The sequence below is a fragment of the Sapajus apella genome, unplaced genomic scaffold (assembly GCF_009761245.1).
Source record: "Sapajus apella isolate SASKATOON/1434 unplaced genomic scaffold, GSC_monkey_1.0 scaffold47, whole genome shotgun sequence".
In the NCBI taxonomy this organism is placed as follows: domain Eukaryota; kingdom Metazoa; phylum Chordata; class Mammalia; order Primates; family Cebidae; genus Sapajus; species Sapajus apella.
Genome location: NW_022436987.1, coordinates 40052 through 64826, shown reverse-complemented (window position 1 = coordinate 64826; position 24775 = coordinate 40052). Strand labels below are relative to the sequence as shown.

Sequence of the window (24775 nt, the reverse complement as noted above, 5' to 3'; positions counted from 1 at the left end):
GGAGAGTCCTTACCACGCTAGACCATATCATTCCCTTTTTTACTTCTTTTGCTAGATTAAAAGATACTTTTTGATACAGAGAAAAAAATCACTGAAAGTTAACTTATACTGGTTATGTGTCTTTACTCCGAGTTGGTCCTAGATCTGATCATAGAATCTAGGGAGTGCTGTATATTTCACAATGTACAGAGTTCATTTTCTTTACTGTGAAATTTAAGATTCTATCCCGTGTCTGGCAGTTGCAACTTTTTTTTTCTTGTGAATCCTGATATGAAATGTTGGAAGGTGAATTGTGATGCTGTAATTACAGGTGGACACACTCTGGAGTCGCCCAATTTAAGAAATCAGCACGAGCTCTCAGCTGCCACTTGGCTTCCAGTTAAGCGGGTTCAGGAGGCTCCGTGGCTCCAGCCAATCAAGGCTTCAACTCTGACCAATGGCGTTCTCGCACCAGCTATTTAAGTTGAACTTCAGCCGCCCGCAGGCGCTGCAAGCCACGGAAGCCAGGGGTGTGGGGCCTGCGTAGTTTGGCTAAGACTGGGCGACTTCCAAGTTTCTCCTTTCGGTCTGTGCCTTTCTCTCCGCTTTTCTGTTTCTTCTTCCTCTAAGGGATAAGAAATTCCCTGCTGCTTTGCTGTAAGAGAGGCAAAATGAATGAGGCAGCTAGGTTTAGTCTCATTTTCTTCCAACTCGTAATCCCACGACTTGCTCAGGAAGCCAAGACTCCGACAAGCTCAACAATCCTCACTTTCGCTAAAGAAATGGCGAAAATCGGCACTGAACCGAAAGATGCTTAGGGCTAGCGAGATACTAGAAAACACTTCTTCTGGTAAAGCTCATCTTTCTTCTCTCCACTTTCTTCCTATGGTTATTATGGGGCAACTGGAATAACCCTAGAAAACAGTTCCTAAAGAAGCCGCCCACCAAGAGGCTGGGATGGGAGCATTAACCCAGCTCTCACTAGCAACGATGTTGCTAACACGTGGTCTTAATGTCCCATACTACAGAAAACTACAAGAAAGATCTTTTCTGGTTGTTCAAGCTTCCCTTATAACTCGGGCACTATCTGCTCTTAACTGGCCGTGCAATTGCTCATAGGGAAGGTTGTGGGCCACTTTCCTACCAACTAAAAACGTTCCCCATCTTCTTAATGCCTTTACTTACTTTACAGCTTTCTCTGAAGCTATCCAAATGTTCTTTCAGGAAGGATTCAATGTTACTTCACTTTCGTAGGATTCTTGCCTCAGTTGAGGCTTGTTTTTTCCCTAAAGCCTTTTTTGGAACATAAAAGTTCCATTATTATGACTTAAGTTTTCTTATTCCCTCTTCTCTCTCAACTGACTTTTCTGGTGGCTTAAGACTTGGAAGACCCTTTGGTGCTCATTTAGGTTCTGATTCTGCTTTTCTTAAAATTGGGAGACCACAAGGCTAAGGAGTGACCCTTATTGGAAAGCGAATATATCCCTAGTGTCCTCATAGCCACTGTTCATTGCTTTCTTTCTTTGCCGTTGAAGCTTACAACTTGGGCCAGTGCAGTAGCTTACGCCTGTAATCCTAGCACTTTAAGAACCTGAGGCAGGCAGATGAAGTCAAGAGATGGATACCATTTTGGCCAACATGGTAAAACCCCGTATCCACCAAAAACACAACTGGATATTATGGCACATGCCTGTAGTCCAGCTACTCGGGCTGAGGCAGGCGGATCCCTTGACCCCAGGAGGCAGAGGTTGTAGTGAGCCAAGATCACACCACTGTACTTCAGCCTCGTGATAGTGAGAGCAAGACTCTTAAACAACAAACGGGTGTGGTGGTGGGAGCACGTAATCTCGGCTACTTGGGAGGCTGAGGCAGAAGAATCACTTGAACCCAGGAGGGCGAGGTTGCAGTGAGCCAAAATGGTGCCATTGCACTCCGCCTTGGGCAACAGGATCAAAACTGCCTCAAAGCTTACCACTCAGTTTTTTGTCCTCATTGAAGTATACGTGGTCCATCTTAATACGTACTTCAGTTCCTAGATGTTTCAGTCCTTCAGATTACTTTTTCAGGATCTTATGACCCCAAAATTCTAGAGTAGAATCGATCCCACCGTTAGCTTTTCTGTGAGACCTCAGACCCACAAGTTATTTTCCACACTTCATGTAGAACCTGCAGATTTCTTGACCTCACTTTCTAATAGGGATCTCTGCTTTGATCCTCAGCCTACAGTTGAGGGGTCTCCATCCAACCTTAATGCTCTCTGCTTTGAGAAACAGTCTTTTTGAAATATACATGGCTAGGGGATGGAATTAGACCAATAAATGGGATTGTGATGCTGATTCTAAAAATTCTCTATTTTCCTCATTCTCGAGACATTTCTGCCCTCAGAATAGAGACCTGTTAGAGGAAGAAGTCGCAAATACATTGAGACCCTCATTGATGGGTAAAATCTAAGTGTACCCAGCCACATAAGATAGAATGGACACTAGAGACTTGGAAGGGTGGGGAGAGGATCATGAGAAAACTAAAACAGTGCACATCATTCGGGTGACGACCGCTAAAGGCCCAGATCTCGCCACTATCCACTAACAAAACCATAATCCTTAAACATAAGTGCCCTTCCTGTAAGGACTCAGTTGCCTATCTTGTAAAGAGGTTTCAAAGCATTTTCCTAGGGGTTGCAGGAATAGTTACTTCTGCCTGAGGGCTGAGCTATACCTTTATTCAGGAGCTCACAGATGTCTTTCATCTTACTGAGATTATCGACCCAGAAAAGCTAACCATCTTCACCTGTGGCTTTTTTAATGAGCTTATCTTGATTCACCATAGACTCCTGTGTTTCAGATTGTGATGACTCATGATAAACATCTGAAAACATCCTCAAACTTCAGAGCGCTCAACTTACATGAAGTGTTCATACACCAGGGCAACCACCCACTAACAGTGCTATCTAGTGTGGTGTAATGGGTGGTAATAGTCACACTTTGGCAGAATGCAATAAAAGACCAAGATGAGGAAGGTGCTTGCAGCAGGGAAGACCATGATTTAGGGCACCATAGGTGTCTGGCCTTAAGGATGCTCTTCCAGGAATGCAGTGGTGCCCTGGGAGTAAGGAAGTACTGCCCAACCTAAAATGCACTTCCAGCAGCTGATGCCCAGATACAACAGCAGCCAGGGGTGTCTCTGGTACCCTTTTACAAAGGCACCAATTCTATTTACAAGAGTTCTACCGGTTACCTCCTGAAGGCCCCACCTCCTAATACTTCACCCTGGTGACTAAGTCTCAGCTTATGAATTCTGAGGGTACATACACTCAAACTATAGCACATACAAAAAACATAAGCTTAAACACTAATCACATGAATTGTTAATCTGTTTTTAACCCCACTTAAGAGGCAAAGTTCCAAGTTGGAATAAATGAGACCCATCTCAGGTACATAATCCCAAAGGGCTGGAAAAACCTATCATACAAGTAGAGAAATTGTCAGCCAAAGCAGATATTAACAAAGGGCATTATGTAATAAAGGGTTCTACTCTACAAGACTTAACTATTCTAAGTATATATGCACCCATATTTCTTCGAGGCTTTGTTCTTTTTTTCTAATCTTGTCTGCACACCTTGTTTCGGTAAGGTGGTCTTGAATCTCGCATCCTTTTTTCCACTTGGTTGATTCGGCTATTGATACTTGTGTATGCTTCAGGAAGTTCTTGTGCTGTTTTTCAGCTCCATCAGGTCATTTATGTTCCTCTCAACTGGTTATTTTAGTTAGCAGTTCTCATAACCTATCAAAGTTCTTAGCTTCCTTGCATTGGGTTAGAACATGCCTCTTTAAGAGGAGTTTGTTACCTATCTTCTGTAGCCCACTTCTGTCAATTAGTCAATGGCATTCTCTCCAGTTTTGTGCCCTTGCTGGAGAGGAGTTGTGATCATCTGGAAGAGGCATTCTGACTTTCAGAATTCTCAGCGTTTTTGTGCTAGTTTTTCCTCACCTTCATGGGTTTGTCTACCTTTGCTATTTGAGGCTGATGACCTTTACCTGGGGTTTGTGTGTGGAGGTTCGTTCTTGATGCTGTTGCTTTATTTTTCTCTAAGTCACCTCTTCAGGTATGCTGCCGTTTGCTGGCGGTCCACTCCAGACCGTTTGCCTGGGTATTACCAGTGGAATCTGCGGAAAGCTAAGATGACTGTGCCCCTTTGGCAGCTTCATCCCAGAGGGGCACTGGCCTAATGCCAGCTAGAGCTCTACTGTATGAGGTGCCTGTCCTTCCCTGTTGGGAGGTTTCTCCCAGTCAGGAGGCACAGGGGTCAGGAACCTACTTGAGGCAGTCTGTCCCTTTAGCGCTGGTGTGCTGTACTGGGAGAATTCTCCTTGTCAGGATCAGCTGCTCTCTAGAGCTTGCAGACAGGAAGGATTAGGTCCACTGAAGCTGCATCCACAGCTGCCCCTCCCTCCAGGTACTCTGTCCCAGGGAGATGAGTTTTACCTATAAGCCCTTGACTGGGGCTGCTGCCTTTCCATTAGCAATGTCCTGCCCAGTGAGGAATCTAGAGAAGCAGTCTGGCTACAGCAGCTTTGCCACACCATGAATTTCCCCCAATCCAAACCTCCTAGTCTCCTTAGCACTCAGGAGAAAACTACCACTGAAGCCTCAGTAATGGCAAATGTCCTTTCCCCAACCAAGTTCTGTCTTCACAGGCCTACCCCAGACTGCTGTGCTGGCAGTGAGAATTTCAAGCCAGTGGTTCTTGCTGGACTATGTACGTGGAACCCACTGAGACTACTTGGCCCCTGGCCTCGGCCCCCTTTCTAGGGAAGTGAACGGTTCTGCTTCGCTGGGGTTCCAGGCGCCACTGGGGTATGAAGAAAATTACAGAGCTAGCTAGGTTTCTGCCCAGTCACCTAGTTTTGTGTTTGGAAACCCAGGGCCCTGGTGGCATAGGCACACAACAGAATCTCCTGATCTGTGGATTGCAAAAACTGGAAAAAGCATAGTACCCAGGCCAGGTAGCACGGGCTGACAGCTTCCCTTGGCTGGGGCAGGGAGGGTACCCCAGCTCTTCGTACTTGTCAGGTGAAGCAATGCTCCCATGCTATTCTCTAGTGGGTTGCACCCACTACCTAACCGGTCCCAATGAGATGAACTGTGTACTTCGGTTGGAAATGCAGAAATCGCCCTCCTTCTGCATTGGTCTCACTGGGAGCCACAGACTGGATCTGTTTCTATTTGGCCATCTTGGCCCCCACCCTCCCTTTGGTGGGGTGTTTTTTTTTTTTTTTTTTTTTCCCCATTTCAAACTTATTTCCTTGCCTCAGAGCATTCTAAAAGCAGTGTAGCCAGCATACAATCTGCTGCAGAACATTAAATAACCTTTTAAAAAATCACAGGGCAGAGAATGGGATGGGCAATTGTTAAAAGTAGGAAAGAGTCCAACAAAGCAGGAATCCAGTTTGGTTCCCACCGCGGCCTAGTCAGTTGAGGAAGTCCATGATGTGAATTACAATGGAGTGGAAACATCTCAGTTGATACTACTTTCATATACCTGATTTGGTAACCTCTAGCATCACAAAAATTAACATGTTTCAGGTTAAGATTGTTAAGAAACCTATTGAGACCAATTTGAATTACTGCATATACTACCATGGATTATTCTGAAGATAATTTGCTATTAAAATATTTGAAGGTAGTTTCCAAGTTTACTATGTCATAGATGGTGATTCAAAACATGACATTTTTTGCAGGCATTCAATAAGTGTAGACTTGAAGAATGAGTTGAAAGCATAAAGAGCCATAAAACTTGATCCATTGAATCTGGTGAAATAATTTCTAGTGGGAGATAAGGCCTAAAACCTAACACATAATCTTGCAAGGATGTATTCCTGATAGTGTCATATTAGCTTATTGAGGCAGCTGAAGCAATAAACATTTATATACTTAAATGCATGAGAAATCCTAGGCTCACAAAAATACACGTTTTAAAATGGAAATCTGAGGCACAAAACACTAGTCAATGAATTACTCCATTTTACATTTCAACAGGCAGAAATACTTGTACACGGTGGTCTATCAATGGACGTTTTGTTTACAATCCCTTCATATTCCTTGGATTAGTCAAAAGCTCGAACTTTGCACCGTATTTTAATGCACACTCCAATGAGTATATATTTAGAGAGCCTGCTGGAACTGTTTGCTTTTGCACCAGAACTGTTAGTGGTTGTGGGTTTCCTATGGCATTTTCAAGGGAGAAGTACCACTAGGTTTATCCATACTCCCCAGGAATCTGACGCTTCAAATGTTACAGCACCTCTGAATCTTAAGTATTTGAAAGTTCTCTGTATCCCAAACAAGTTGTTTGGGTAGTCCTGTGTTGTGCAATAAAATGAGTCAAAGGAAAAAGATGACTGAAATAAACTTAATGCCTGTTTTGCCTATTACCTAGAACATAGGCAGTTACCAGAAAAGATGTGTTCTCCTTTTTCCAACTCTAATATGCTAAGATAAGTTAGCTTTTAATGGACAATGTCATGTTTATATTACCTTTCCTCTTTGACTTGGGGTGGCATTTGACGATAGTCGGGAATTTGTTTTCAAAGTATTTTGACAAATTTTCTAATTCTATATCAGACTACAGTACAAATGTCTACTTAACTCTTGTATTCTATCACCTTGAGACATTAGAAGCATTTGATTCTTATACCTATCCTGTTCCGTCTCCTTTTGGAAACACTTCTCATAGATTAGGCTGAGAAATGTATGAAACGAAACTGAGGTTGTTCAAAGACCACACCCAGTTTCCAAAGAAAATGTTAATATTGGTGATATGCTTCTTCCATAATTCTCATACTGCAAGCTGCTAACATTTGAATGTGAAGTGACAGTAAAAACCATATACATGATTAGAACACATACTGCAGTTGATACAGAACTCTATACACAAGGATAAATGACTTATGTTGTATGCAAATATGCACTAACAGTAGAAAATAGGATTGTTCAAGTTACTTTCAAAAATGGAAAGTGCTTAAGTTCTGGGGCACACATGCAGATCTTGCGGGATTGTTACAAAGCTATGCACATGCCATGAATATCTGCTGCCTCCACCCCATCACCCACATTAGGTATTTCTCCTAATGTTACCCCTCCCCAATCTTACCCCCTGCTATGCCTCTCCTAGCTCCCCACCTCCAACAGACCCCTATTGTGTGATGTTCCCCTCCGTGTCCATGTATTCTCATTGTTCAATACCCACTTATGAGGGAACAGTGTTTGGTTTTCTGTTGTGTCAGTTTGCTGAGAATGTTTTCTAGTTGCATCTGTGTCCTTGCAAAGGGACATGAATTCATCCTCTTATGGCTGCATAGTATTCCATGGTGCATATGTATCACATTTTCTTTACCCAGTCTCTCTGATGGGTATTTGGGTTGGTTCCAAGTCTTTGCAATTGTAAACAGTGCTACAATGAACACACGCATGCATGCGTGTCTTCATAATAGATCCATTTATAATCCTTTGGGTGTATACCTACTTAATGGGATTGCGGGGTCAAATGGCATTTGTTTCTAGATCCTTGAGGAATTGACATTGTCTTCCACAATGGTTGAATTAACTTACATTCCTACCAACAGTGTAGAAGCATTGCTGTTTCTCCACATCCTCCAGCATCTTTTGTCTCCAGATTTTTTTAATCGCCCTTCTAACTGGTATGAGACGGTATCTCAAGGTGGTTTTGATTTGCATTTCTGAAATGACCAGTGAACATTTTCATGTTTGTTGGCCACATAAATGACTTTTGATAAGTGTTCCCATCTTTTGCCCACTTTTGGATGGGGTGGGTTGTTTCTTGTATATTTTAGTTCTTAGATTCTGAATATTAGCCCTTTGTCAGATGGGTAGCTTGCAAAAATTTTTTCCCCGTTCTGTTGGTTGCCAGTTCGCTCTAATGTATGTTTCTTTTGCTAAGCAGAAGCTTGATTCCATTTGTCTATTTCGGCTTTCGTTGCCTTTGCTTTTGGTGTTTTAGTCACGAAATACTTGCCTATGCCTATGTCCTGAATTGTATTGCCTAGGTTTTTTCTAGGGTTTTTATGGTGTTAGGTCTTAATGTTTAAATCTTTAATCCATATGGAGTTAATTTTTGTACAAGTTGTAAGGAAGGGGTTCAGTTTCAGCTTTCTCCATGGCTATCCAGTTTTCCCAACACCACTTACTAAACAAGGAATCCTTTCTCTGCTTGTTTTTGTCTGGTTTGTCAAAGATGGTTGTAGATGTGTGGCATTGCTTCTGGGGCCTCTGTTCTGTTCCATTGTTCTGTTTTGGCATCATGCTACCTGACTTCAAACTATACAAGGTTAAAGTAATCAAAACGGTATATACTGGAAAGTGCTTTCAACATATATTTATAATGTATGAACAGCCTCCATTACTAAATCTTACACAGGAGAAACATCTTAAATCATCTCAGAAGTTTATTTCAAAAGTAGATGCTAATTTTCTAGCAATGATTGGAAGATGTTGGGATAACTGCACCACTAAATAATTCAGCTTATTTTTAACTGAATGTGGTTAAGCACCAGAAGCTGTGTAGAGTTAACACCGTGTCTTGATTTTTACATCACAGAACATGAACCTGTTAAAACTCTCTAAAAATGGCTTGTTCCATAGTAAACAGACTTAATTTAAAGCACCAAATTGAGTGATTCTGTTAATGCCTAACCAAAGTACTTTCATGTATTTAAAACTATATAAGACTTATTTCTGCTTCAAATGTGCACCTTCTATCAATTGTCAGTCGGTCATGGTTAAGAATATCCACCCCGTTTGTTAACTATTTTTACTTCAGACTTGAAATGGATGAGATGAAGATCAACTAAACAATATGGCTTTGCTAGTCATTGTGTTTTCAAAGGTGCTGTTAGAAAGTCAAAGGGGGGAAAAAGCCTCAGACCCATGGTTACAGGGACCTGCAACATGTGTGAGCATAAGGGGACATGATAACATTGTCATTGGTTAATGTTAATGCTTCGAAGTGAAATGAAAGATTCCTTCTCGGGACAGTTCTGGACCTTCATTAGCTTAGCTGGTCTTTCTGCTCCGAGATCTTCATTTTCTTTAGCCTCAAACTCAATCTCATTTAGTTCAAAACTATGTTGGGGCTTAGGTTTTTGTGCTGGTAAGACAAGAAGCGGGTTGGATGATGGTTGGAATGCTCAACGAGAGTTGGTAGCATGCATGTCTCACCAGGCACACTCAACCAAAACCAAGCTGTGAGCAGGTGCGATCGCCACTCCAACATTTGCATCCAAAATATGTGCTCACTGACCAATACTCATCAACGTGGGGCCACTTCCTCTCAGCTGGTGACAAGGGGTCATCAGATAAGGGCTTCTCTGATCTAAGCTCATCTGCTTCGGAATGCTGATCATTTTCTTCCATTGGAGAAGAGGTAAGGTCTTGAAGTTAGGAAGGAGGGCTGCTGGTTTGGCTGAGACAGTAGCGGCTCAGTCACCCCAGTGGGAGGCTCAATTAACAAGGGGCTCCACAGGAGCAGACAGGATGGGGAGAGGAGCAACTACAAACTGAAATGCCGGTGCCTACTGAAGCAGCTGCATTGGTAGTGCTGAGTGTTCCCAAGAGTATCATGCAGTGGGGAGTGCTGCTTAAAACATGCACGAGGCGGTTGGATTATTCTACATTGGAATTGGTGTGGCTGAAGCAGTTGTCGGGACCAGGAGAAGCCTGCAGATGCCGCTTTTACTGGGTGAGAAACAGATGGCATGAGCGAATAGGTTTTAGTATTGTCTGAAATTTTTAATATAAAAATCAGGATCGGTTTCATTTTGTACTTGAGGTTGTATGGCCTGTTTTATTCCCTAAGGTTGGCAGTGACAAAGCCTTACTGTTCTGCTTGATTCAGGGAACGGGTTTCTTCTCCACTGTCCTTATGTGCAATAAACCTGTCATTGCAGCCCTCTTGCCAGAATAGGGAACAGGCTGAGTAAAACATGTTCCATTTTTGCGGCAGGGTGCCAGGACCTTGATGGTCCGATTTGATCTTGGCTTCCTTTCCTTCCTTAAAGCTAAACTCATCTGATTGAAAGTTTACAAAGAGGTAGCACATGAAGCTTCAAGAGATCTAGAAGCTTCAAAGCTGCTACAAATCAACAGGAAGTTGGGCAACACCCAGTGAAGCATGGAAGAGTCCTCTCAGGATAATGGGCACCCCTGAGTATTAGCTGGCAGGAAGCTTATATAAACTTGCTTCTCACTTTCTACATTGCTTATACCCATTACTGGAGGTAACAGATTTTTGAATTTGAGGTGTCCTGAACTTAAAGGCAAAAATCTGTATAGAAGCCAGAACAGCAAGTCCATATGGGAAAGTGCTTTGGGGCCCAGGCAATTTGGAAGGAGCTTTAAAGGTAGCAATAGGATGTGAAGGAACAGAAAGGAAGCGGGGCAAGTTGGGACAACACACCCACTCATACCAAGATTTTCTTGTTGGTCTAAATACTATCAGACATTCCCTTGGACTGAAAGCACCAGAAATCTTGGGTGAATCTGGGGTCACACCCACGGCCTCACCATGACCTGCGTCAGTCCGGAAAAAGTTCCCATTGAAGTGGGAAATCAAAGGCCTGTCCTAGGACAGAGGTGATATCAAAACTTCCTGTTGATTTTCATTAGCTTTGAAGGTCTCTTGATGATCTGGTTTTAGCACCAAAGGTCAATATTTTGAGCCTGCCAACAGGAATTTTATTACAGAAGAGACATAGAACTCCTAGGAGCCACACAGTTAATAAGGTTATACCTGAATTGAACCTTAGACTGGAGGTGGGGTAGCAATTATGTTCACTCCTAATGGGATCCTGGTGAGAATTGGCATAAATTAAGAGATTCTACTTGTGAACCCAACTCTAACTGAATACTGGGGTTTCCTTGAGAGGTAACTTTGGGGCTTGCTGTTTGGGGCAAAGGACCACAGTGTCCTGAGAAAACATTTTTGGGGAACCACTGGTATCGTTCAATGTCTCTTCAGAGAATAGTCCGTCACCACAGTGTGTCCCTTCCAGTGGCCCAGGAAGGATCTCAGCTGCAGGGTCGCTGTGGGTGGGGGATACTGTTTCTTGAATCCTGAGCTGTTTGGGACCAAGACTGAGTTGTCTCTTGGCTCTTTTACCTCTTAAAGAGGGATTTTGCACACCAATATTAGTGTGTATATCAGGAAGGACTTGGTTCGAATGCAAGCCACCTGAATTACCTGAGTGTCTTAATCCTAAATCGGTATCTTATCACAATCATGTTCCACTTTCTAAGGGTTTAGAAAAGCAACGTTTTTGGATATGGCTATGATCAGTGGGGGTTGGGAGAGTTGCCTGCTAAGAGGGGCTTCGTAGTGCCATTGTAAAACCCATTGCAGACTAAGGACTCTGGGTTCTGACACAGAACCTCAGTCCTGTCCAAATTCAAGCATGCTACTCCAGTTCTTGTCAGGCTTCTGACTGGTATGGGTGGTTTAGGCTCTGTTTTATCATCTTTCTTGACCTAATTGCTTTAATTTTTCCAGGGCTTAAAGTCTTGACTGATGCCACAATCTTGTTGGCTGCCTTGGTGGTCTTTCATAGTTGGCCATTTTTTTTTTTCCATTTTCCTGACTAATCTGGAAGGCCTTGCATGGTGCAATCGAAACAGTAGGAAAAAATGAAAGCACAGAAAACAGTCATTGGTCCTCTAGAAAGTCTCACTTCAGAGAATCTGGATGCACTGCTCTTGCCCTCAGTCGCAAAAGGTTTTGGTTGCTGTCCAGGTCACACTTGCAGGGCAGCCCATGGAAGGGCCCCCAGCTCCAAGCCAGCACCAGCCCTCAGGCAAATTTTGCAACTGGTGCTCACCCCTACAACTTTGGAGCTTGGGGACCCCCACAGGTGCGAGGGGTGTGGGCAGTTCCAGGAAGAGCCTGGCTGCTCCCAGCACAGTAAAGACTAAAATCCCAGAGGTGGGGAGCCGTTTGCCCCAAATGTCCACAGTGGAGAGACGGGGCTGCATGACTTGAGTGGGAAGGGGTATGTTGTGGGGGAAGGCTATGCACACAAAGCACAGGAACGGACTGCGGCCACTTCCTGCCAGGTCAGCCCCCTGGAGCCGCACTGTCTCCCCAGGACAGACCTCAGGGAGTCCCTTTATTCCTCAATTGGCTTTGAGAGAATTCTTTGAAGAGATCTCGGAGGACTCTACTGATAAAAGGTATCAGTTCTTCACAAGGACCTACTGCTGTGGGAAAAAGTTGAAGACTTTCTTGCGGGACTTGCCATAATTGTGTTAGAATAGGTCTTCCCGAGAGCAGATAAAGATGGAACTAGATATCTAAGAGGCTTACTTAAAGGGGGCTGGAAAGAAAATGGCCATAAAAGATGGAGAGGGTGATCTCAGAAGCTAGGAGCCATGAGGTCACAATGCAAGTCTCATCTTTGGGAGGGTGGAAGGAAAATAAGGAGGGTCTTAGATGTCTGAATCTCTAAGACAGTTTTGGAAAGGTTAATGGAGACCCTGAACAAGGGCACTTATGAAGAGTCCAGTATCTCAAAAGATTAGGCCTGTCTTAATAGCTCTGTGCTCATTCATTGGTCAAACAATTGAAGGAAAGGTGGAACCTAGACAAAGCCATGTATTTCTGGAGAACAGAACAGTGACTAAGGCCATCCTATATGCTGTCTGCATTCAAATCTGAAAGGCATGTTTTCATGGCTACCACAGTCCATTTTTCCACTGCATGGATCTCCTTGAAACAGATGTGGGGAGTATCCCCTTCATAGCTCCAGTGGACCTCCTTTTCTGAAGGGAAACTAAGGTTAGTAGAACAAACTAGGCTTTTTCTCTCTGAAGTCTTAAGCCACAGCTCTTCCCCTCATTCCTTTGCTACTCAATTCTTCGCACCCTCAACTATCGCCATGGCAAATCTTAATGGCTTACCTAGTGGTCTGATCCCAATCCCTTATTCCTGAGGGGGCTGACAATTTAACCATACCCTTACCTGGGTAATGATTCACATGTATGCCCATAGCAAAAATAAGGAAGCACCAGAAAATGTCCAAGTGGATCACCTGGCTTCACATATTTTACGCATCTCTTCCTATATTTTATGAAGGCAACACTCTTCCTGCTAATCAATATCGGTTACTTTTGCCAGTATGGCAACTCCTCGCTTGTTGATTCCTGGGGAGTGGAGTCCAAGGTATCCTGATGGCAGCTGTGAGTTGTAGCTCAATGGGACCTTGAGTCCCTTTCCCAGAATAAACCTATAGAAACCAGGAATCTCCAACCTTAAAGAGCCACAACTTCTAGAGATGGGAAGTCTCCTAGTAGACTATTAGAAATGACTATACATGGGATAGTTCTGTTTTTACCATGTCTTCTGGAATATAGACCTCTCCTATTGGAGACTCGGCACCATGGAGATCTCGACACATGTGATGCATTCTGAAGGCTGACATTCTGCTTCTGTGAAATGTTTTCTCAGATAATGCTTTAGTTGTGCTCTTAGAAGCCATCAATATCCTGAGGACAACTGCTTCTGGTAGTTGAGATAATGTTATACTAGTAAATCCCATTGTCATCAGCCCTATTCCATCCTGCATATGCCTTCCTGTGAAATATGTTCACTCTTCTGATTCTGTGCTGTGTCGGGTGTCTTGCCTGCAGATGAGAAATTTTGGAAGCCATCAAATCGCTAATGGCCAAAGCTCTAGACAAGAAAAGCAAACACATGCCCAAAACCAAAACATAACGAAGTAGAAACGACTGGCTATCCCAAAATAAAAGGCTCAATGTAGCTCTGAACTGCCACTAAGTGGCCACCTTGAGCAATACATCTGGGCTTCAGGAACCATACATAGGATCTTCTGCCGCTGATGCCATTTTATAATCCATAATTCCAGTTGTGAGCTGAACATGAAGACTAGCTAACTTCAACTGGCCAAATGACTTCATCTACTTGATGGTTCATCGCCTCTTTCGGTAGATGTCTTTTAATGATATAAGAATCTTCACAACTTGGGCCTGACTCCCATATACTCAGATCTATGCCTCTCTTCCCGTTCTCCTTGCTTCTAATCACCTAGTCCATTTCTAAGCCCCTGGCCACACAGAAGGCCATTGGACACTGACCAGGCATCTAGAGAAATTATCTTTGGCCACTTTTCCTTCCACAGGAAGTAGATAACCACATATATCAAGTTTCACTAATCAAAGACTGCTTCTCCACTCTTGAAACTGCCCCAGATACAGCTGTAATGCACTTGCCATGCGTCTTAGACCATAGCTAGCCAACCTATCTAAGCAGACTCTAGCTTCAGTTGGACATGTGGCACTGCTCTGTACAGCCACTCATTGGATGTGAGGAAGGAGGACTGGTGCAAACGTTGTGGATGCCCTAAGTCATTTGCTCATGCAACTTATGCTCTCTGGTTCAGTACAGCTTGGTCTCAGATTAACCACTTCCATCTTATAAACCTGGGCAGGTCCCGTGGAAGTCTGTTGTTGGTCAGACAAACCCATTTCATAATAGGCTGTTTTGAATACATGATCACTTGGTACCCCATAACCACAGCCCAGTAAAATGCTAGGAGCTATTTCTCAAAAGATCTACAATCTTATTACTTGTAGACAGGACTAATTGTAAAATACCAGGGATCTCTATAGTGATAATTGCATAAGCTTTCTACTGCATCTCTTCCTACCCCTGGCATCTCCAACACTTGTCTGTCAGTTCCTAAGGCTTAAGTAGCAGTGATGTTTGTACCAAAGCCTGGCCCTGCTGTAGCACTCATTCCTGCTCTGGGCCCTCTTAAAGTTGGAAGTCTTCTATGACTTTTGATATATGGACCAGGGCAGGATTCAAAGATGACAATGTCATTTCCAGAATCCCAAGAGGCCTACTATTCATTGTGCCCTCCTCTTTGGGATAGCAGATGCAAGATGAAGTCTTTCTTTACTCTGGAGATGTTCAGTGTAACTCTGGACCTAATTAAATACTTCTGACATGATGGGTCCTAAAAATTGTATTTGTGTCTACCCTCTGGAGCATGTGTCTAAGACCTTACAAAGCACCTCATTCTTTTGGCAGATAACCATGATGTTCTCTGGGATGTTCAGGCAGTCCAAGTCTTTTAGGACTATGGCAGATGACAGAGTAAATGTGCCCAAGGTGAACTGTATGAGGTTTTTCTATCCCATGTGAATATGAACTTTCTGATCCTTACATCTAGAATAGAAAGTGATCCAACTGCCAAGTTCTCTATCATGCATTCAAAAAGCTTTCTATTTTAGTGGGGAGGGCAGTTTCAGAACAAAGTCTATATGGCAGTTGAGCAACCTGGAATCGTAATTTAAGGGACTAGAAAAATAACCAGTGAATGGGTCTGTGGATCCAGGATACTGGACTGCTGAAAGCAAGGGACTCTATTCTAGATACTAGTCTATGTAGTAAATAGAAGAACCATGACTATACTTCCAATTTCTGGATATCAATGTTGACTCAAACTGAGTAATTCTCAAAGTCTGTTACTTCCCCAATGTACATTTGTCTGAGGAAATTCACAGGTGCCTTGAGGGAGAACTGAGATAATCATGGTATATAATCAGGGCTTTTACGGGGCTCTTCTACTTAAGAATTCAGGTATCTCTTCAATGAGTTCTTAATCTAGAAACTGACATGAGTTTGGGGAATGGCCCTAACATTGACACTATCTCAGCCTTCTGATCCTCCATTTTTGTGTTGCTCATAAGTGGTGAGCAGAGCCTTGCTGGCTGCAAATCTAATTTGGTCCTTGGGGGACGATACGTAATCTCCACAGCTCTCTGGGCAAGCCCCCTTAGTGTCCCCTCTCACCTTTCTGACTCTTACAGAACTGCAGCCTTCTGACTTGATGTTAAATGTTACCACCTGGCCTCACTATAGCTTCCTTATCCCCATAGGTAATTGTAAGCCTATGTCTGACTACCTCTGCTGTCATGTGTTGTGGCCTGAGGAAAACCATCACTGCACTACTTTGTGTTGGTGTCCATGTCATATCATTTCGTGGCCTTGGTGAACACTGTCTTCTGGTTTCCCCAATTGGACATAATCTTGATTTTTCTCCCCTTATGTCTATTATAATATCTTCCCTTCCCTCTTTCTTCCTGGACAATTTAAGTCATAGCTTTGCTGAGCACTGGCCATCAATACTTCTCAGGCTTATAAGCACCACCCTAGTGAAAGAGTTCCCCTGCCCCATCACAGGACATGTGACGGGTGTGGCTCGTGTGTTCAACTGTCATGCACTTAAACACCTTACACGATGAGGAGCATGCAGATGGGCAGGGCAGGACCCTGTGCTCCAGCCCACAGCAGCACGCAGGGCAGGAACCTGACTCCCAAATCTCAAGTGGACATGCTACAATGTGTTATCTTTGCCATATGCAGACAGCTTAAGGGTTAAACCGCTCAGTGGACCCTCTGCCTTTTGGCAAAGGCAGAGGGCCAGTGTGACCGCTTGCTGTATCCTGAGCTCTTGCCTGACATCCAGGAAAAGTTACAAACTTGAAAGATGAATGTGGGAAGTTTGAGTGGTGGATGCGGCTCCCAGTGGGATGGGTGGGGAGCTGGAAAGGGAATAGTGTGAGAAGACAATCTCGCCCTGGAGTTCGGTCATCCAGTGATCAGTCTCTGACTGCCCCCACCAAACTGAGTTCATATGCTCCTTTTCTCTTTGCCACTCTGTTCATCTCCTTGTCTGATCTGTTCATCTGCTCATCTGGGGAGGCTGGGGTCTGGGGCTGGTGGGTACACGATACAGGGGTATGCCAGGCCAAAAGGCAACTTTGAGGCATGATAATAGGAATACCTCTTCCCACTTTATGGCTACAGGTTTCCAGGTTGGAGACAGAGGGGCCTTTGCTGAGGAACTGCCCTCTTCTAGCCAGTATTCACTGACTAGGGGAAGAACCTCCATGCAGGGCCCCAAAGCAGCTGTAGTTTTCCATGCCCTTTGTGGACATCGTGCATGGCTTCTGCATGCCACTGGACACGGAGGCACCTGAGCTGGGAGGGAAGGCACCATGCACCACGTGGACCTGTGGCTGTTGGGATGGGGCTGGGGATGGCAACTCAGAGACCACATGGTTCCGAACTATACCTTTTGGCTGAGTCAAAGCCATCATTTAATATAATTGCTGCAGTCTGTAGTAAAACCGTTAACATATAAAAGAAATGGGAGCCATTTCAAATTGTGAAAGAGATACCATAACAAAGTCTAGGGGTCTTGGCCAATGGAGTTCAGTCTTGGAGTCTTCCAGCAAAAGATGCCTTTGGTTGCCCCAGGGCTTTACTCCAGTCCCATGTGACAGCTAGACCTCTGAAGGGAAACAAAGCCAACATTCCTTTAACCTAGAGTTGTCAGATCTTTTTCCATACCCTGACCATTCTGTTTTAACTTGCTCTTTTTTATATAGCAGACAAGCCCCCAGAGGAAAGAGTTCCCTTACTCCCATTGTGGGACACGGGACAAGGTTGTGGCTCATGTTTGGATGCTGTGTGTGCTCAAACCCCTCATGGGAGTAGGAGCACCCCTGGGCTCCAGCTCCACAACAGTGTCTGAGGTGGGAGCCTGCAACTCCTGAAGCCCAAGTGAGCGTGTTAGTGTGCTCAGTGGGATGAGTGGGAAGCTGGAAAGAGGACGGACCAGAATTGACTAGTAGATGAGCTGAAGAATCTAATTTGCAGGCCAAAGTCATCAGGGAAAGACTTGATGTGGTAAAGATGGGACCTTCAGAGGGTGAATGGTACCTTCCAGAGGGTGGAAACAGTGATTTTTGAAAAACAAAAGCTGACTAAAGCTCAGTTTGTGTATGTGGTGCCCAAAGGCATAGACAGGAGCTGTTTCTATTTGGCCATCTTGTCCCCTCCCTCTTTTTTAGAACATATTCCACTTAAGATGGAACTCTATACGAAAGGATAAATTTCTCTTATATGCAAATAGGCACAAATAGCATGATTCTCACACTATATTTCAAGTTACTTTTAAAAACAAAGTGCTTTAAAACACGTTTACAACTTATGAACAGCCTCCAATGATTACTAACGACTTATTTTACACAGGAAATGTTTTCTCTTAAAATATTTCTCAAGTTTATTTCAAAATATGCCAATTTCTAGCAATGATTGGAAGATGTTGGAGCAATGGCACCATGAAATAATTCAGCTTACTTTTAACTGGGTACATGTGGTTAAGCATCAGAAGCTGTGTAGTTAACACTCTTGATTTTACATCATAGAACATGAACCTGTTGAAACCCCTCTAAAAATGCTTGTTTCTAAGTAAACAGATTATTTAAAGCTCCAAACTGAGTCAAAGTTAATGCCTAATTGAAATGTTTATGTATTTAAAACTAAAACTCTTCACTTAAAACGTGTACCTTCTACCAATTTTCAAAATAGTTGGGAATAACCACCCTGTTTATTTCATCTCAGACTTGAAATGGGTGAGATGAAGATACAGTAAACAACATGACTTTCTTTAAACAGCACCTTGAAAAAATGCACTACACTAGCAAAGGCATTAAGAGGGGGAGAAAAGCCTTCAGACACAATAGTTACAGGACCCCGCAACATGTGAGCATAAGGGGACATGGTGACAAACATTGTCATGGGTTAATGTTAATGCCTTATGAGAAGAAATTTGGTTTAATTCGTTTGCTTCAGAACAGTTGTGGACCTTCATTAGCTGCCAGGTCTTTCTGCTCTGAGGCCTTCATTTTCTCATTCTTAGCTTCTTTAGCCTCAACCTTAATCTTCATAGTTCAACACCGTGTTGGGGCTTATTCAGGTTTTCATGCTGCTAACAAGGGGGAGAGGGAGGTAGGATTACTATGGTTGAGATGTTCAATGGGAGTGGTGGAGTGCAGCTCTCCTCAGGCACATACAATCAAAACCAAGCCCTGAGCAGGTGCAATGGCCAATCCAATATTTGCATCCAAAAGGATGTGCTAATTGTCTGACTACTAGTCTTCAATGTGGGGCAATTTCTCCTCAGCAGATGACAAGAGGTCATCAGATAGGGGCTCCTGATAGAGGCTCATCTGCTTCAGAATGCTGCTCATCTTCCATTGGGGAAGAGGCAAGGTCTTTTGTAGAGGTGACGAAGCAGGGCTGCTAGTTCAGCTGAGACATTAGTGGCTCAGTCACACCAGTGGGAGGCTCAGAATTAACAAGGGGCTCCACAGGAGCAGACAGGGCAGGGAGAGGAGCAACTTTGCCAAGCTGTGAAATGTCAGCTGCATTGGCGCTGCTGAGTCTTTCCGAAGGTGTTGTGCAGTGGAGAGGGCTGCTTCAAATCCACACGAGGCTGTTGGATTATTCAATGGAGTTGGTGTGGCTGAAGCAGTCTTAGGGGACCAGCAGAATCCTGGAGATGGCTTTGTTGGGTGAAAAGATGACATCAGCAGATAACTGAGTTGTCTGAACTTTGTCAGGTAAAATGGGGATCGGTTTTACTGCAGGTTGCATGGTCTGTTTTACTCCCCAAGGTTGGCAGTGGCAAAGCCTTACTTTTGAGTTGTTCCCCAAATCAAGCAGAAGAATAAGTTTCTTCTCCACTGCCCTTATGTTACATGCAAGAACCTCCATGATGATCATAGTCCTCTTGTTCCCAGAAGAGGGAACAGGCTGAAACACTTCCCCCCCCCCCCCACCCAGTGGGATGCCAGGACCTCAATGATCCCAGATTTGATCTTGGCCTCCATTCCATCCTTTGGAGCCAAACTTGCCTGTGTCTGAAAGTTTAGAAAGAGGTAGCACCTGGAGCCGCTCATCTTAAGGAATAAGGGTGGTTATCTCCTTGAGTTAAAGTACAAACCACCATGCTTCCATTCGTGTTGTGAATGTCCCTGTGGGGGTGGGCACAGAATTTCAGGCAAGTGGTGACTCCAGAGAAGGGACGACCTTTCTGCTGCCAAGCCAACATTCTGGGGCAACATTTTCATATTCCACCTGATTCTGGTAAGCTACTAGAGCATACTGCTTATAAATTGGAGCTAATCATGTGGACAAACTCTAAATTTAATCTTCAAGGTTTTTCCATGTAAGGACGAGGCTGGATCAATACTAAGTCTTGTGGGGCTTGGGTGTCTACCAAACTTACAGCCATTAAATGACATACTCCATGAACAGACAAGATAATGAAGCTCCAAAAGTCTCTGGATCAATTCCTTGACATGTACCCTCAAATTGTACCTGTACATCTTCCATCAGTAGGATGCCCATTGTATGACATTAGAGTTTTCTCTGAACTGTGTATAGCTGATCAGCTTTTGGAAGAGATGCCATCCCAATGTGATATTGTGCTGGCCTAGAGCCAGAACCAGAGCAAAATTATTTTATAAAATGCAAAACTGTTTTTAGATAAGTTGAAATGGCTGCCCCATTCTCCTCACAATAACTACTGTCCTTGGCCTCTGTAAATAGAACTGTTAGTTTGTCTTCAAAACTATGTAAAGCTGTTTACCTTTTCTTATCAGTAACTGCCAGAATTGCTAGCCTTTGCTTACCGGCAATTGCCAGACTAAGCAGCCCAAGCTAGTTCCATCCTGGCTCCTGTGACTTGTAATAAGTAACTAAGGTCTGTGATTTCCACCTTAACCAGATAATGTGTAAACAAATGTATATCTTGACTTCTGTAAACCACTTAAGTAACAAACGGAATGACAAAAGTCCCCATCCCTTGGAATGTCTGGAGACCCCCACCCTCATCTCTGCCCAGGAGGTAATTTACAGAATCCACTAGCCCTCGGAATGTCTGAAGCCTTTTCATCCTCATCCCCGCCCCTTACCCCCACTCCCAAGGTGGTTTTTTGGGTATAAAAAATCGTGGCACCCTCCTGTTGCCACCACAGGTTGGAGAGACGTGAGTCCTCTGTGGTCGCCGGCATAAATAAATGACCTTGCAACCTGGCATACTTTTGTGATAACTTTCTACACTCGGTCAAATACAACACCATGCCATGAGCACCACCATCACAGAAGTTGGACGGTGGTGGCTTGTATGCTGCTGGACCAAACAAAGAACTATTTCTTCATCACTGCTGCTGCTTAAAACCCACTTAGCAATTGACACCCATGAGAGCTTTATCCCTTCTATACCATTTTACACTATTTTTATCTTTACTGCATTTCCTTTTTGACCATGCCTATTCTCCATGATTACCCTGACAGCAGCAACACTCGTCCTGCCCCAAGGTGTGTATAATATGGGCCTGTGTCTTTTTGTATAACTCGATCAAGACAGTTGCAGGTGGACAGTTCAAAATCTTAAGGTGTAGACACTAGACTTTTTGTATGGTTAAAGTTCATGGGATAATGAAATTTTCCTGTGTACTTTCCATTGTGGACAGCTCTTATATTCCAACACTAGATGAACAGATTTCCTTTTCACTTTAGTAGAAACCAGTGTAATTCCACCTGAACATAGAATATTTACATTCCTAAGAGTTAGTGCCGACTCTAAGGGTGTCTCATGAGAGATCCAGGCTATATTGGCAGTCTGATTCATAAGCTGCTCCTCAGCCTGCTGAAACTGCATCTGGTCATTGTCGGCTATCACACTGACACACTGGCTAGGTGTAGTGGAGGGGCTGGACTTTCTGATATTCGCCATTTAAGCTTATAATTCTCAGATGTCATCGGTGAACATTGCCATTGTATTTCATTTGGAGATGAAATATGCTGAGTGAATCGAAAGGTTAATACATCTTTTTCTCTGCTGATTTAGGGTATCTCCATAATTTTGAGTACAGGAAATACTGTTTTGGGTTGCATAATGGACCTCGTTTGAGCTAGTGGTTTCCATAATTGGATTAAGGAAGAAACTTCCCCCAATATAGTAGGAACATCATGTGGACAAAAACTTGAAATTTCGATGCCATCCAAATGTCATTGTGCTATAAGTATAGGACAACGTTTCCCACCCCTGATCATTTTCTTAATGACTTACAACGTGGGCTGCTTTTTCCACCCATCTCTTGGTGGGTTGGTTTTTATCTTTCTGGGATGTGTTTTTTTTAACGAGGAACCATGATTACTTTGTACACTTGAACGTGGTTTCTGTTGTACTGTACAGCAAAAATCGGGACACATGCCATGAGGTTTGGTGTACTTGCAACTTGTTCTGTGGTTTTATGTCATTGAACTTAAAGTTGTTCCAAATGTGTTGCAACATCTTCAGTTTGAGTATGGGCTGCATCTGACATGATGGATCAGCCGACTTCAAAATTTTGCTGCTGTCCAGTAACTGGTTGCAATGCCTCGCTTTGTTATTTCTTGGTGGCAACTGATGAAAATTCTCGGAATAACTGTCAAGAGTCATTATCGCTGGAGCAATACTTGTTTTTATTTCAGTCTTGGATGAGTTTGAGGTTGGTATATTCATGTGACTTTGTGGATACTTGGTTAGTAGCTGAGCTGATAAATAAGTTGACAAGCGTAGTTCGCCCATTGGAAAAATTCATTTAACACGGTGGTTTCCTAAGATGGACACTGATAAAAATTTGACTCTCCTTGTAAGTTTGGGGTCTTGGAGGTCTTTTTTTAAACTGTAGAGGATAGCTTTGCAGTTAAGCAAACTGGCTGTTCTCTGCTCTGATAGTTCATTCTTTGACTTTGGGGAGAAATTCTCTAATTAGAGCTCCGAGAGCTGAGTCAGGGCCTCTATGGCTCCCACTTGCTCCAATTTTTGTCCGCTGTCTTTCCTTAATAAGGGACTTGATTGAACTGGATATCCATATTCTGTTTTTTAAATTTTATTGCATTTTAGGTTTTGGGCTACATGTGAAGGACATGCAAGATTGTTGCATAGGTACACACGTGGCAGTGTGATTTGCTGCCTTCGTCCCCATCATCCATATTTGGCATTTCTCCCAATGCTCTCTCCCCAACTCCCCACCCCCCATTGTCCCTCCCCTGTTTCCCCCAACTGACCCCAGTGTGTAGTGCTCCCCTCCCTGTCCATGTGTTCTCATTGTTCAACACCCGCCTATGAGTTAGAATATGCGGTGTTTAATCTGCTTCTGTGTCAGTTTGCTGAGCATGGTTTCCAGGTTCATCCATGTCCCTACAAAGGACACAAACTCATCGTTTTTGATGGCTGCATAATATTTTATGGTATATATGTGCCACATCTTCCCTGTCCAGTCTATCATCGAAGGGCATTTGGGTTGGTTCCAGGTTTTGCTATTGTAAACAGTGCTGCAATGAACATTCGTGTGCACGTGTCCTTATAGTAGAACGATTTGTAATCCTTTGGGATATATACCCAGTAATGGGATTACTGGGTCAAATGGAATTTCTATGTCATTGAGGAATTGCCACACTATCTTCCACAATGCTTGAACTAATTTACACTCCCATCAACAGTGTAAAAGTGTTCCTTTTTCTCCACATCCTCTCCAGCATCTGTTGTCTCCAGATTTTTTTAATGATCGCCATTCTAACTGGCGTGAGACGGTATCTCAATGTAGTTTTGATTTGCATTTCTGACCAGTGACGAGCATTTTTTCATGTTTCTTGGCCTCATGTATGTCTTCTGTAAAGTATCTGTTCATATCATTTGCCCACTTTTGAATGGGCTTGACAAAGAACTAAAACAGATTTACAAGAAAAAAAATTTTGGTTCTTGGTATATTCTCTGGAGTTTTTGGCTGATCACCTTCATTGTGTGTACTAGCCTGACAACTTCTGTTGGAGAGTGAAAGAATGTGGGAAGGAACTGCAGTTAAAGCCAGGCTACTGGAACACTAAACCATTACATCTGCCCTTGATCACAACTCCTATCTGTAGCAACGGAGCTCATAGTGTTAAGGTTTGCAGTTTCTGTTAGGAATTAACAAGAGTAATATCTTGCAGAAATACTGAACATAGAATTTTTAAAATGACATGTTTCAGTTGGTAAATAGTGTATGAACAATTTTGGAGGATTTGTTCATTTCTTGAGTGTTCAATTTTTCAGCTTCTGGGACATCAGCACTGAAGTGTCCTTTGATGTGATAAGTTAAATGTGACTTGTTTTATGTCCACTTCTCCACCTCAAGGCCTGTAATGCTCATTCTTTATCAACAGGATGCAGGTTCTATTGCAATTTTTCTTCCCCATGGGCATATTTGTAGCCCATGGATTCTGACTTGGGGCAATTTAAGGCAGACTTTGACAATAAACAGGTAAAACTTTGGGCTGCTTTTCCTTCTGGGGCCTCTTGTTTGCCTTTATAACCTCCAGATGCCTCTTGGCAGGCTCAAACCAAGTGACCCTAGGTGTTAAACCAGATCATCAGGAGACCCTTCAAATCTGAAAATCAATAGGAAGTTTGGCAACACCCAGTGAAGCATGGAAGAGTCCTCTCAGTACCTTATGGGAGCCCTTGAGTGTTAGCTGTCAGGAAGCTTATATGAACCTGCTTCTCACTTTCTACATTACTTATAGCCATTACTGGAGATAGTGAATTTCTTAGTTTGACTGAGGAGTACGTAATGAATTGAACCAAAAGTGTAGATATGTATAGCAGCCTGGACTGCAAGTCCATGTGGGACAGTGCTTTGGGGTTCAGGCCATTTGGAAGAAGCATTAAAGGTGGCAATTGAATTTGAAGGAACAGAAAAGACAGGCAAGTCTGGGACAGCACCCCCACTCATGCCAAGAGTTTCTTGTTGCTCGAAAAGAGTACCAAAGACCTCTCCTTGGATTGGAATAACACCAGGAATCTTGGGTGGATCTGGGATCTCA

At 43.4% G+C, this 24775-nt stretch overlaps 2 pseudogenes; both read right to left on the bottom strand.

Moving 5' to 3' along the window:
* Window positions 1–8895: 8895 nt before the first annotated feature.
* Window positions 8896–12018, bottom strand: LOC116524966 (annotated as a pseudogene).
* Window positions 12019–18587: 6569 nt separating this feature from the next.
* LOC116524965 lies at window positions 18588–22367 on the bottom strand (annotated as a pseudogene).
* Window positions 22368–24775: the final 2408 nt, after the last annotated feature.